The sequence below is a fragment of the Podarcis liolepis genome (assembly GCF_965112155.1).
Source record: "Podarcis liolepis genome assembly, chromosome: Z".
Classification (NCBI taxonomy): Eukaryota; Metazoa; Chordata; class Lepidosauria; order Squamata; family Lacertidae; genus Podarcis; species Podarcis liolepis.
Genome location: NC_139570.1, coordinates 41,420,778 through 41,435,071, shown reverse-complemented (window position 1 = coordinate 41,435,071; position 14,294 = coordinate 41,420,778). Strand labels below are relative to the sequence as shown.

Genomic DNA, 14,294 nt, shown 5'->3' with positions numbered 1-14,294 from the left:
TTCCAGATTGACAGGCAATATCGAAGTAGGAGAGGAATTTGGGGGGAAGAGGGAAGAGTATGAGGCACCCGGAGACAAAGCACAGCTCTGACTAACCGTCCTGCCAGCAACGAAGAGGGAAGGCGAGGAGAGATATTGAATCTGGAAGTGTGGAGTGTCCACAGAGACACACTAACAAGGCAAACATCTGGATCAGCAAAATGGGGGGAGGGAAGAGAAGAGATTTCAGCAAAAGTCAAGGAGAGGTACTGGGTTGGAGCTAATTTCTATTCTGAGTAGACCCAGCTAAAATCAATGACCTGAAGTTTGGGAGGTAGTGTGGGGGGTAGTGTTGAGTGTCAGAGTATTACCCAGGAGACCAGGGTTCAAATCCCCCACTCAGCTATGAAGCTCACTGGAGTACTCTGGGCCAGTCACTGCCTCACAGTCTAACCTACCTCACAGGGTTGTTGTGGGATTAAATGAGATGGGGGAGAACCATGTATGCCATTTGGAGAAAAAGGTGTGAGATAAATGCAGTAAATAAATTTCAGTGGATATGCTCAAAGTAGAACTAACACTGGATACAACCAGTGGCGTAGCGTGGGGGGTGCAGGGGGCCCCGGCCGCACTGGGCGCAACATCTGGGGGGTGCGCTCACACTCGCAGCTCTCTGCCCCTACCTGGTTAGGGGGCGCAAATTACTTGCCCCGGGTGCTGACAACCCACGCTACGCCACTGGATACAACTGCCCTTCTCTAGTGTAAGAATGTCATATATGCACATACATCATATTCCACTGTCACCGTTGATGCAATCAATAAGGCTGCTGCTGCCTATCCAGGGGTGCATTGCAGGGGCTGGACTAGATGATCCTCAAGATCCCTTCCAACCCTACAATTCTATGATTCTATCCTGCATTGCATTCACTGACAAATCAAACTGGAATCCAGCTAGACTTTGGTAACAATTTACAGAAAGGTGGCTGTGTTGGTGGTTGTTTTTGTTTTGCTATAGCAGAATCCTTAAGATGCCACAGGATTAACACATTTATACTGTAATGGCACCTGCTTTTATGGACCACAGTCAGGGGAATTTTGTAGCTCAGTGGTAAGTGAGTCCCAAGATCAATCCCAGTCTGAAACTCTGGAGACCCACAGCCAACCTTGAGTAGGCAATACTGAGCCAGCAGGACCAATAGAGTTGGCATAAAGAAGTTACAACTTATTTGGGAGGTGGGACAGGTAACTCAGTGGTGGAGCATCTGCTTTGCATGCAGAAGGTCCCAGGTTCAATTCTTGGCATCTCCAAGTCAGACTGGAAAAGATAACCTGGAGGGCTGCTGTTAGTCCCTGTAGACCAGGGGTCAGCAACCTAAAGCCCATGGGCCACAAGTGGCCCACGGGGGTCACTTAACCAGCCCACAAGCTGCCCCTGAACCAAGCTGCCCACTAGACAAGTCCCCATGCTCTGCGCTAAACCGGTGCAGCGTGGTGCGGGGACTCACTTCCATGGTGCCAGAAATTGTGTCTGCGCATGCTCAGACGCCTAAAATTGCATCTGCGCACAGACGCCAGAAATCGTATCTGTGCGGACCCCAGAAATCATGGCCATGCACACTCACACGAGTGCACAATCCGGCCCACGGAGGGATCTCCACTGGAGTGAACCAGCCCAGGCAAGGTAAACCTTGCCAACCCTTGCTGCAGACAATACTAAGCTAGATAGACCAATGGCCTGACTCAATATAAGGCAGTGTCTAATGTTCCTATGTCCACTTTATCACTTGCATGATGTGTAACCCTTAATTGGCCAGCATGTATACATGCCAAAATTTTGTGTTTACACCAATGCTGTCTGGTTTCTCTTCAGATCGTATAAATCTTTCGCCTTTTAATTATTTTACTTTCAGGTAATCATCACCATCTCTCATTTTGCTGTACACTTTCCACTGAACTCTCTCCATGTGCACATATGTTCGCCGATTCAAGGTTTACACATCATGCATCTGACAAACGTCTTATCCATACTTACTTTTCCCCCGCTTTTTCCAGGCACAGTCTGCACTTTAATGCTCTGTGTCAGGGTTTATTTTTTCCACAAGCTGCCTTCACAAACACACACCACACTTTTTAAAGCTAAATCAGAGCAAACATCAATTCGGGTTTACCGTGGATTGACGTTTGCTCCGATTGAGCTTTGAAGAGCGGGATTTTGTGGGGGAAGTTCCAGAGCAAAAACAAAGGAGGACACTCAGACACTGAGCTTTAAATTGTGGGCCATGCCTGGAAAAAGCAAAGGAAAAATAAGTGTGGGTAAGTGAGCTATGCTGCATGAAAGCGTAAGCCATTTTTTCATGTGTGTGGTTTTTTTTAATGCTTCAAGGTGCCACAAGAGTCTTTGTTGTTTTAGAAATCCATCATTGGACTGCAGTCTTTATTGCTGATATGCCTTAAAGCAGTGGCCAATCTGATGGAGCAGGTTTTGGATTCACCTCAACCTAAGGTGTTGGTGCTAATCCTAAATACTTTACATGGATGTATGGAGAGCATCTCTGTAGATGTAGTCCCTTGCAACACCTGGGCTAGTGTTTGAACCTGGGTTTAAATCCCCACTTGACCATGGTGCTTCCTAAGTGTCCTTGGGTCACTATCTCTCAGCCTCACCTACCTCACAGGTAGCTGGGGGCAAAAATGGAGTGGGGAGAACCTTGAGCTCTTCAAAGGAAAGATATAAATACAGTAAATAAAGCCATCTAATCCCCTTTTACTGCCATCTAAGCTAATAAGAACAAGATGGAAGGATAAGCTGCAACTGTTTGCAAAGTTCAATGTTTCAGAATTTACTACAATCTGAAACTCCCAAGATTGCAGGATAAGTTGCCTTATGTGTACACAATTGCAAAAGGCATGTTTGCCCCTTCCATGAGATATGGAAGCTCAAATCTCACCTTAGCACAAACTCCTCCAGCATTATTCCCATTGTCTGCAATTGTCTACAATTCAGCCCTGAATCATTAACATGATGAGCAGCAACAGATTGCTCATTGCCAGTCACTCAAGCTTTAACTGCATCACAGGCTTTGTAGTCTTAAACCAGAAGTGGGGAAGTTTTGGCCCTCCAGATGCTAATGGACTACTGTTCCCATCAGCCCCAGCCAGCGTGGGCAATATCCAGCAACATCTCAGGGGCACAGTTTTCCCCAGACCTGTTTTAAAGGACATTTTCTTTCCAATTCCCAATGGGCCTTAGTCCAAAAAGGGGCTATTGTGGAATTGGCTGATATTATAGGACAGGTAGGACGTGGGTGGCGCTGTGGGTTAAACCACAGAGCCTAGGGCTTGCCGATCAGAAGGTCGGCGGTTCGAATCCCTGCGACAGGGTGAGCTCCCATTGCTTGGTCCCTGCTCCTGCCAACCTAGCAGCTCGAAAGCACATCAAAGTGCAAGTAGATAAATAGGTACTGCTCCAGCGGGAAGGTAAACGGCGTTTCCGTGCGCTGCTCTGGTTTGCCAGAAGCAGCTTAGTCATGCTGGCCAATAAAGCGAGATGAGCGCCGCAACCCCAGAGTGGGCCACAATTGGCCTAATGGTCAGGGGTCCCTTTACCTTTACCTTTAGGATGAAGCATTGGCTTTCCAGATGCTGCTGGACTACAGCTCTTATCATCCATCACTGTTGTCCATGACAGCTGGAGCTGATGGGAGTTGTAGCTCAGCAACATCTGGAGGGCCAAAGATTCATCTCATCTATTACAGGAGGTGCTTTTCTGCTTAAGGCTTAGCATATGATGCTCGATGCCATGATGCTGGAAGGCACTGAAAACATTCTAGATGGACTTACAGCAGCTTCATTCAGCAATTAGAGAGGAGACTGAGGAGATATGATAGCCATGGAGGATGGAGCAAGCTTGTTTTCTTCTGCTCCTGAGGTAGGACCAGAACCAATGGCTTCAAGTTACAACAAAGGAGACTCTGGATAAGCATTAGGAAAAACTTCCTGAGGACTTCTGGTCCATTGCAGAGAAGAATGGTGGTGTGCTAAGTGTCGTCTGCAACACAGAGCCAGCAGAAAGGCTTTGAGGGCAGCGCTAGAGCTCAGCGCACCCCCCCAAAAAAAACCCCACTCGGAAGGTGATGGACTCTCCTTCTTTGGAGGTTTCTAAGCAGGGGTTGGATGGCCATCTGTCATGGTTGCTTTAGCTGAGATTCCTGCATTGCACGGGGTCAGACTAGATGACCCTCACGGTCCCTTCCAACTCTACAATTTTATGATTCTATGAATTGGCTGGTGTTGATGGCAGCCCCAGAGTTTATTCCATGGTTTTGAACCTGGTCTGAGGCCTTGGCACCTACATAGCATCAGCTCTCAACAATACTGGGTGAAAGAGAGCAAAACTGAACAGCCTTTATCAGCCACATTTTCACCAGGGGAGAGGAGAGGAGGAGGAGGAGGAGGAGGAGGAGGAGGAGGAGGAGGAGGAGGAGGAGGAGGAGGAGGAGGCTGTCTGGCTCCAGTAAACTGCTGTAAAGATGCATTCTTGTTTTAGTAGCTGAGGCACCTCCTAATATAGCTTGCCAAAGTGCAAAAAGTCAATTCGTTTGCCTAAAATTGCATTTCCTGGGTTGGTTGAGAAGCAAAGGGCATCTGAAATTTCTGCTGAAGGATGCACTGAGGAGCCTGGGGAAGCTGCTTTTCAGTGCTTTTGAGATCAAAGTTTCACCCACCATGTGCTACTCGTAAGTACCATTGCTTTATTCTATCCCCCTTGAGCAAGAGTGGGTAGAATCCTATTTCTTTCCGGGAGCCAGCCTGTGCTTAAATAATCAGAGCCAACTGAACTTTATCCACACAACCAAGAAGTGTTCAAAACCTAAGATCATAGAATTGTAGAGTTGGGAGGTACCCCAAGGGCCATCTAGTCCAACCCCCTGCAATGCAAAGAATCTCATCTAAAGCATCCACGGCAGGTGGCCATCCAACCTCTGCTTTAAAAACCCCCAAGGCAGGTGAGTCCACAACCTCCTGAGTGAGACTATTCCACTGTCGAGCAGCTCTTACTGCCAGAAAGGTCTTTCTGATGTTTAGTCAGAATCTCCTTTCTTGCAGCTTGAAGCCATTGGTTTGAGCCCTATGCTCTGTTGAAAACAAGCTTGCTCCGTCTTCCATGTGACAGCCCTTGAGATATTCGAAGACGGCTATCATTTCTCTTCCCAGTCTCTTCTTTTCCAGGCTATGCATACCCAACTCCTTCAAGCACTCCCCATAAGGCTGAGTTTCCAGACCCTTGATCATCTTGGTTGCCCTCCTCTGCACACATCCTAGCTTTTCAATATCCTCCATAAATTGTGGCATCCATAACTGGACAGAGTACTCCAGGTGTGGTCTGGCCAAGGCAGAGTAGAGTGGTACTATTTCACACACATAACTGGACAGAGTACTCCAGATGTGGTCTGGCCAAGGCAGAGTAGAGTGGTACTATTACACACACATAACTGGACAGAGTACTCCAGATGTGGTCTGGCCAAGGCAGAGTAGAGTGGTACTATTACACACACATAACTGGACAGAGTACTCCAGATGTGGTCTGGCCAAGGCAGAGTAGAGTGGTACTATTTCACACACACACCCCTTGTTAAATAATTTTTACAAAAATCCAATATGTGCCATATTATATTAACACTAAATACCAATACCAATTCAAATACAAATCGATTACATAGCCACTTATAATTTTTGTGTGGCTTCCCACATGCTGTACTTCAGGGTTTTATTCCCTTAAGTTCTGCCTCCAGACTGTTGTACTATTACTTCCCTTGATCGGGACACTATCTGTTGATGCAGCCTAGAATAGCATTGGCTAATTCTGACCTTCTCACTAAGGTGCTCCAAAAATTGGAAATTTGTATAGATTTACTAATAGCTGATTAGGGTTACCTGTTCCAAAAGATGCTGAAAGCTGCATATAATCAAAAACATTTTAAAAATAAAAATAAAGAAATCAATCACTGTAAAGTGATTCTTACAAGTAGACAATATGTTATCAGTATCAAAACCCTCTCACTCATTCACACACCTGGCACTAGGTAAAACAGGTGTGGGGGGCATTTGGCCCTCTAGGTGTTACTGAACTACAGTTTCCACTAGCTCTAGCAAGCATGGCCAGTGGCCAGCGATGTTGGGAACTGCAGTTCAACAACATATGGAGGGTCAAAGGTCCCCCAGTTGAAACAACAAAAACATTAGAGCAACTCTGTTGGATGACACCCAAGGTCTGCCAAGTCCATTGTTCTGCTTGTAAAGGTGAGCAGCCAAATGTCTCATGGGCATGTTCTAGGGAATGCAGGGAAGGCTGCTCCATTTGAGCAAGTGGGGCACTGCCCCACCCATCTCAGTCTTCCCTCAGCCATCCCCCCGCCCCATGTATTTACAACCAGCCTAAGGTGTGGTCCTGGCTGTCAGCTTCCTCCTCCTTATTGTCTCAGTATTGCCCTTGCAGAACTATGCAAGGAGAAGGAGGTGGGGGAGAGAATAAAGTAGAATGAGCTGGCTCTGCCTGCCACTGACTCTGCTAAGTGCACTCCGCCCCACAAGTCCCAATGGATACTAGCCACCACTAAGGATGTTGTCTGAAGACACATGTCCCAGCAACCTTGCTGAAGCTAAGTACGTGGTACTTAATTCGTTATGGAGGTCTGTTCTTAACCTGAAACTGTTCTTAACCTAAACCACTTTAGCTAATGGGGCCTCCTGCTGCCGCTGCACAATTTCTGTTCTCATCCTGAAGCAAAGTTCTTAACCCGAGGTAATATTTCTGGGTTAGCAGAGTCTGTAACCTGAAGTGTATGTAACCTGAGGTACCACTGTATAGGAAGCTGCTTTATACAAAGTGAGATCAGAGGTCCACTTTGCTAAGTACTGTCCACTGCAGGGGTGAAGAACCTCAGGCCTGGGTGCTAAATGCAGGGCTCCAAGTCTCCCTGCCTGGCCCTCAAAGATTCTCCCCACCCCACAGTGCAGCCAGAAGACCTTTTCCTTATTCTTGTTAGTGCTCACATGCTTGGAGAAGGCAGGTGAGCAGGCAGCAACAACAAAGAGGACAACCAGAAGGGGGCTGGTCAGCAGTGCTGGCCCTGCTGGGCTGTGAGCCACGACAGGTGCCTGGTGATGCCGATTTATTGATGGGACCCCTGGATACATGCCCATGGGCATAGCCAGAGGGGGCAGGGGGCAGCTGCCCCCCCCCCAGATCAAGTAAATAAATAAAAATACTTAACTAACTGATCACTCATGTCACAGATAGCTTGGTTCTGCCCCCACCAAAAGTCCTGTCCCCCCCTACAAAAATCCTGGCAACATGTACATGCCCACCATACCAGAGGTGGGGAGCATTTTTCATACTGAGGGCCACATTCCTTTCTGGGTAAGGCTCCAGGGGCCACATGCCAGTGGTGGGTGTCGCCAGAGTCAAAGTGGGTGGTGCAATGAATTTTACTTTTGCACAGTGGGCTGGTTTCTTCACACTTGCACAACGCACTCTACCTTCCATCCAGGCAAGCAAGAAGCATTACCCAAGCTCCATGACACATTCCAGCCAGGCAAAAACACTCAAGGAGGGTGCAAAGCAGAACTGGTAAGGGGTATGGCCTGGGGAAAATCCCCAGGACCAGATAGAGAAGCTTGGAGGCTGAGGCTGAGCTTGAGCGTCCCATAGTTTCCCAAAATATAAAATCCTCAAACCACTTGGGGGATCTTTTTTGGGGGGGACACCTAGATTCCAGCTGCTTCCCAGTTATGGATGGGCTCAAGTTGCTTCAAATGGAACCACCATTGCTGATATCTGGTCCTTCTGCACCCCAGTCTGTATGACCAGCATTACAAAAAAAAAGTCAGCAGTCCCCCACTGCATGCTGCAACATTCCTGAAACAACTAACAGCAGAGGCAAAGCATGTTGGCAGATGAAAACTAGAAGCATATTGTAGCACTGAACAGTTGGAAAGCTGTACTATCAAAGCACCAAGGAGTGAGAGGTGGCCTCCCCCGGAGGAAGGGAACACCCCCTGCAATCCATAGTGCAATTAGGCAATCTGAAACTCTGGACTTAGCAGTCTTATGGTGGAGAGCATGGTTTCTTTATATACAGGTTTCAACTTAAAAGGTGAAACTAATATATGAGATTGACTCATGACATGCAAAGCAAGATACGCTTCCACTTCTCAGAGGTCCAATCTTGCTCTATTTGCAATCCTTGTTTTGCTGATTTCATTGAATATTCTAATTTTCTGTGATGGTGAATTTGGGGTTTTCATAAGCTGTACGCCATGATCATCACAATGATAACAAAGAAATCTTGCTTTGCATGTCATGAGTCGATCTCATGTATTACTTTCACCTTTCAAGATGAAATCAATGAACTTTTCCACGATACTCTAATTTTTTGAGTTTCGCCTGTATATTGTGCATATTACTTGACTTCCTTTAACACGTGGCATGCCCTCCTACTCATTATACAGAGTAGGGCTCTGGACATCTGCCCCCAAGTCCTGCTGTTGACTTTAGCACTACTAACTGACCTTCCTTTCTGCATAAATCACTAATCTGAGGCAAACTCAAACAGCAGGTCACACAGACATAGAACCGGCAGGTGCTCTGAGGGCAGATCTTCTGTTGGTAACCTGAGCCCGGTGGGGAACTCATGCAGAGACAAAGCAGGCAGTCCCCTTTGAGGGTGGGCATTTTCACTGCATCACTTACAGAAAGCTCCAATCACCACTGATGCCACAAGAAGGGCCAGAATGACCACTCCTTAGCAGAGGCTGACCAGGAGGAGGCACAAGGCCAGGCCAGTGATTCATTCGGAGGCCTTGGAGGTGAGACTCCTAGGTTTGGGGAAATACCATGTGATAAGGTGTTCTCCATGCTGACATCACTTGCGACAGAGGGAAAAACTGCACTGGGCTCCTTTTAAAATTGCTACATTCACCTTTTCCCCCAAAAGGATGAAAGAGTCACACTTCCAGCTATATCCACACCAGTACCTGGAGCCAGCCAGTGTGTCTCCTCTTCTGGCAGACACTGACCTCATCAGTTCCTGAGCGAGAGCATCCCTCCTGGAACGATGACTCAACATCATATTGGGTGCAAGCATGCTGGGTGCTGAGCCTTGGGAATCAGCTGCTCAGCAAATACACTTTTTCGAATCAAGCACAGCAGAGGAGGACCCCACAGCCAGGAAGCCTCTCCCACGCCGACAGGTGGGGTGGCTACAGCCCGTTCCAAAAACCCGCTTCCTTAAACGAAGGCTCATCTGCCCCCACTTTGTTCTGCACCCAGAAACTGATGGGAAATCATCACACTCTCTTATTTCATCTCGGCAGGTCCAGAGGCTGCTGCCACTTTGCCAGTTTCCCCCACCCACGGCTCTCGGCGATCTCAGCTTCTGTGCTGAAGGATGACAACGGGCCTCCAGGCACACGCACAATGAGGAAACAGCAGGGAAAGAGGCAAAGCAGCTCACATGCACAGAGGAAGAATGCATGCCATATCCGTCTCCACAAGCCACTCCAATCCCTCATACAGTTGTGTGAGCTGGCTGAGTGTGACAACGCAGAGAGAGAGAGAGAGAGAGAGAGAGAGAGAGAGAGAAGTGGGGGGAGGGATTTTCCTTTCTGGAAGTGCTGGTGGCTCATTCTCCTTCCTTCCCCACACGATCCTTGTTATAATCACCTCTGCATGTTCAGGACTTAGCCATCACTGCATTTCACATGTACTGTGATAGCTCTAATCACAGCAGATCATCTTAGGACAACCTCCTGCTTGGAAATGCAGGAATTCCAGAATAAAGAGCTTTCAGGGGTGCAAAGCCCTTCCCACGTCGTTATCTAAGTGTACAAACTACTTGAAACCGAGGCAGGTGGTATTTTTGCACCCAAAGGGCTGCATTCCCTAAGAGTAGCCTTGTGGGGCCACAGGCCAGAAGTGGGTGTGGCCAGGGGCAAAAGTGGGTGGAGCAATGGGTGTGAATCTTACCTGTGTATGCTAGTAGGCTAGTTTCTACTCACACTCACACAAGTTCCTCTCTCTGTTTTCCATCCAGGCAAGCAGGAGGTACCACCAGAGCTCAAGGGCACATTCCAGACAGGCAAAAACACCTGAGGAGGGTGCAAAGCAGGGCTTGCGAGGGGTGTGTGTCCAGAGGGTCAGAGTGAAAGGCCTAGAAGGCTGCGCTTGGCCCCTGGACCTGACGTTCCCGACCCCTGCCTTGCAACTACTCTGCAAGGTAAGTCAATATGATCACCCCCTCCCTTTATCCCAAGTTGCCTTTAGACTGCAGAACTGACGTCCTCCACCAGCCAGCAGAACTGAGGGCCACTGAGAGGCTGTTCCACCAGACTCCAATGAAGGCTCTTATGGAGCAAGAGGGAAATCAGCTTGGGCTCCTCCACTGGCCAGAGAAGGAGCAGGTGCAAGGAGTTTGCTTTCATTCCCTCTCTGTGAGAAAGAACTCTAAAATACAGGTTGTTCTGAATTCCTCCCCATCCTGATTGCCTCCCAGCTTGATCTCATGTCTAGATAAATCACTCTGCTTAGTTGCTAAATAATACCTCCAGACCACCCCTCTTAACTGACTTACTGATAACCCTTAAGGCACCTCATCAAATGATCTCCGTTGTTACACTTCCAACAGGAGTAAGTAATATAAGCAGTATTCAGGAAAAGGTACCAGGAGCTGAACATTAAGCCTCTGTGCAATATTATGCCGAATCATAGAATTGTAGAGTTGGAAGTCCAATAAAGGAAACTTTTGCCCAGCCTGGGGGTTGAACCCATGACAATGAGATTAAAAGACTCGTTCTCTACTGACTGAGCTATGCATTTTCTCTGCTTAATATTTCTCAGCCAGCTTTTGCTCTCAGCAGCATTCCTGTAATGATGGGCTGCTTGATGGAAATCTTACTTAACTGCTCCCATGAGTGATACGGCTTTTCATCCCAAGCCACAATTCCCACCATCCTTTAAATATTTCAGTCTCCTTTGGAGGAGCACTTGCCTGCAGGGAGCCCACAAATGCCCGTTCCTGGTAATCTTTCTAACAAGGCAGGGATGAAGAACCTTCTGCACTCAGGAGGCCACATTCCCTTGCATGAAATCTTCCAGGGGCCACATGCCAAGGGCAGGGTGGAGCCCAAGGCAAAAGCAACCAGAGCAATAGATGCAGCTCCAGTACAATAGGCTATAATCCAGCCACACAATGTCAGGGACTGGCTGCGTGAAGAGGAATGGTTGGAGCCTCCGGCTGAAGAGCCCCCCAGGGAAGCAGCTGGGGAGGAAAACACACAGCCAGGAATGTGGTGTTGTGAGTCTGAAGACAGGTCAGAGTAGGAGGGATGCTGGGAGGTGGGAGAAACAACAGGCTCGAGGGAAAGAGAAGGCCAGAGGCAGAAAACCCTTCATAGGCTTGCCAGAAGGAACAACCCCCTGTGATGTTAACATATGAGAGTGCTGGAGGTGAAATAGTTAAACAAGTTACCCAATCAGAACCCAGGGGGTGGAGTCGGGGGGACTATAAAACCAGCTCTGGGAGGGGTGAAGGGAAGAGTTCGTTGGGAGGTTGGTTGGAGTGGGAATTGGGATAGAGTCTGTCGGTAGGTAGAGTTAGTATAATGAAATAAGCTGAGTCAGGAACAGTTAGGGGCTAGGAAGAGAAGTAAATATCTGAGAGGTGGTTTAGTGAGTGAGAGCAGGTAGTGGAAGTTATAGGTCTGGATAGGCACCCCATGACTGTAATTGACTGAGACCGTTTATGAAACCACATGCTTGTTAAACTGCAATAAATAAACAGAAGTTTATGTTCCAATTTAACCCTGACTGGACTCAGTATTGTCCCAGGTAGGGGCTGGGTGGTGGCAGCAAGAAATAAAGTGGTGGCACAGGGATCAATAGAAGGTGAAACGTCCGGGGACCCTGTGTGATCGCCGCCCCCCCCTCCTTACACATTGCTGGGGGGAATTTCTCAACATGGGGAGAAAGGAAAGCCCCATTTTGCCTGATGGGCTTCGTTCATTAGATGAATCCCACCCAGAAAACATGGAAAGGATATTCAGTATGAGGATTCCAAAGCAGAAAAGCTGGCAACTTGGAAAAGGTCAGGTTTTGGCTCACACCTCTGTTTAGAAGTTGAGCCCCATCAAGCTTGCCAACCTCCTGAGTTATAGGAGACGGGAGCACAACTTTCTGACTGTGCAGTTTGGATATAGGGAAGCTGAACTCTAATGAACTTTGGCTGCCAGATCCAGTACTCCAGATGGGTTTCATTCCCTCTCTCCCACCCAACCCAGCATTTCTGATTCCACAACTAGGTCATTTTGCAAGTAGCTCAGAGTCAATCTTCAAGTCAGCCTATCTCTCTTGTGAGAAATGGCACAACTTGGAATTCCGTAGAGCATGGAATATATCTTGGGAAAAACAGGACTTGCTCAGAGGCAAAACTCAACCCCTGGCATAATTTTTTTAAAAATGGAGTCAGCTTTATTAATATCAGCAGGAGATGCCTGGTCTGAGCAGTTATCAGCCCTAATAGAATTTAAAAGAATTAGCTTCAGTCATCAGTTAGACAGGCTGCACAGATGGATGCTTAATAGCGCTCATGCTGAGCCCAGGCCTGGTACCAGAAACGGTTCTCATAAGAACCCTGGACAACCCACAAGTGGAAGACTTGGAGGAGCAAGGAGGTCCCCTGTGACCATTGTTGGTGACCCCTGAAGGGGCTCCCAGTCCTTGAGAAAGGTCCGGGTCAAAGAAAGACAACATAGCACACATCTATGAAGTCACCACACGGCTCATGAGCAAGAGGTCTCCTCATGAGCAAGCACTTCATAAAACGGCTTCACTACCAATAGGGGTGGTTTGGGTGTTGTCTTGGGGACTAAAATATGTAAGGCATCCTTTGGGAGTCTTACAACAGGTGGAAATAACCAAAGTCCCTGGCTTCTTGGTCAGACGATCTTGCCTAGCATTGGTGCACGTTACTTGAGGACCTGATGGTGGTGCCTCACCTTGCCTCTAGATCATGTTTCCATGCTGGACACTGGCTCCTTTGGACAGTGCTGCACATGCAACCTTATTCTGGTTGGTGAGGGTTTTGTGAAGAGGCTTATAATAAATCATAATAATACTGTTGTCTTTGTTATTGTGCTATATATTTTTGTGTTTTACATTGTAAACTGCCCTGTGATCTCTGGATGAAGGGCAGAATAGAAACTTAATTAATTAATTAATTAATTAATTAATTTAAAAAAACTCCTTGAAGTGGACCCTTCTCCCCAAGGGCACCCACAGGAGTGCTATGCAGATGGTGGCATTACGTACACTTTGCCCAATGACAGCACATTACTTTGTTCCCTCTAGAGCAGTGGTTCCCAATTAGGGGTCCCCTGGGGGTCCGTGGATCACACCCAGGGGGTCTGTAGCACCACCCCCTGCCAGGAATTCGCTTGTCTTGCTAATTGGACAGTGAGAGCCTTCTATGAGTCATCCAGCCTCTGCTCACAACCAGTGCCTGCTTCCTGGTAGGGGAAAAACTTGTGAAATATTTGCTGAATGGCAAGTGAGCTGGGATTGGGCACAAACCTCTGGCACAGTTTCTTAGGGCTCTTGCAATGGGGGGGGGAGAGGGGGAGAGAGTGCAAACAGCTCACATGCTTATCATTTTTAAAAATGTAAAGGATTCCTTCTCCTCGCTCTCTACTTTTTAACTGAAAAGAACTTCTAATCGCTTTCAACAACAACAAGTTTAGAGGACTCTCCCACTGCTTTTAGGTAGGGTTTTCAGTGAATCTTGCCTGATGAGTTTGGGATTCATGTCTCATCTTGGAAGTCCAACAGGGGAAGCAGTTAAGCACATTGCCACTATGATTAGCACAACAGCTCAACCTCTGATGATTTAGTTTAGTGATGGGGTGGGCGATACTTTCTTTTCAACTTTGTGATATATCAGCAGCTAAATACTGGTATATGCAGATATATCACAATGACTGGACTTTATCTCGACTGTTACTTTCCACCTTAGGGAAAGAAGAAGCAGCCAAGATACAGGGCCCAGTCATACACAGTGAATAAGTCCTGTCCGGGCTCCATGCAATCGGAGAGGGCGCTTCGGAGCCAGACAGTCAATAGCCCTGGTTAACTCTGCATTCCAGCGGATCACCAGGGAATCAGCTGAAAGGCCATCAACATGGGATAAAGCATCCCCTACCACTCTCTGGAAACCATTTGGATCCATTAAGTGGTGGGGGCGGACCTTCCAAATTGGTCCC

At 47.7% G+C, this 14,294-nt stretch overlaps 1 protein-coding gene across 10 annotated transcripts in view; it reads right to left on the bottom strand.

Annotated features, from left to right (window-relative positions):
- The window catches only part of KCNT1 (potassium sodium-activated channel subfamily T member 1), a 200,063-nt gene that overhangs the window by 169,681 nt on the left and 16,088 nt on the right, over positions 1–14,294 (bottom strand). The gene's annotated exons all lie outside the window — the stretch shown is intronic.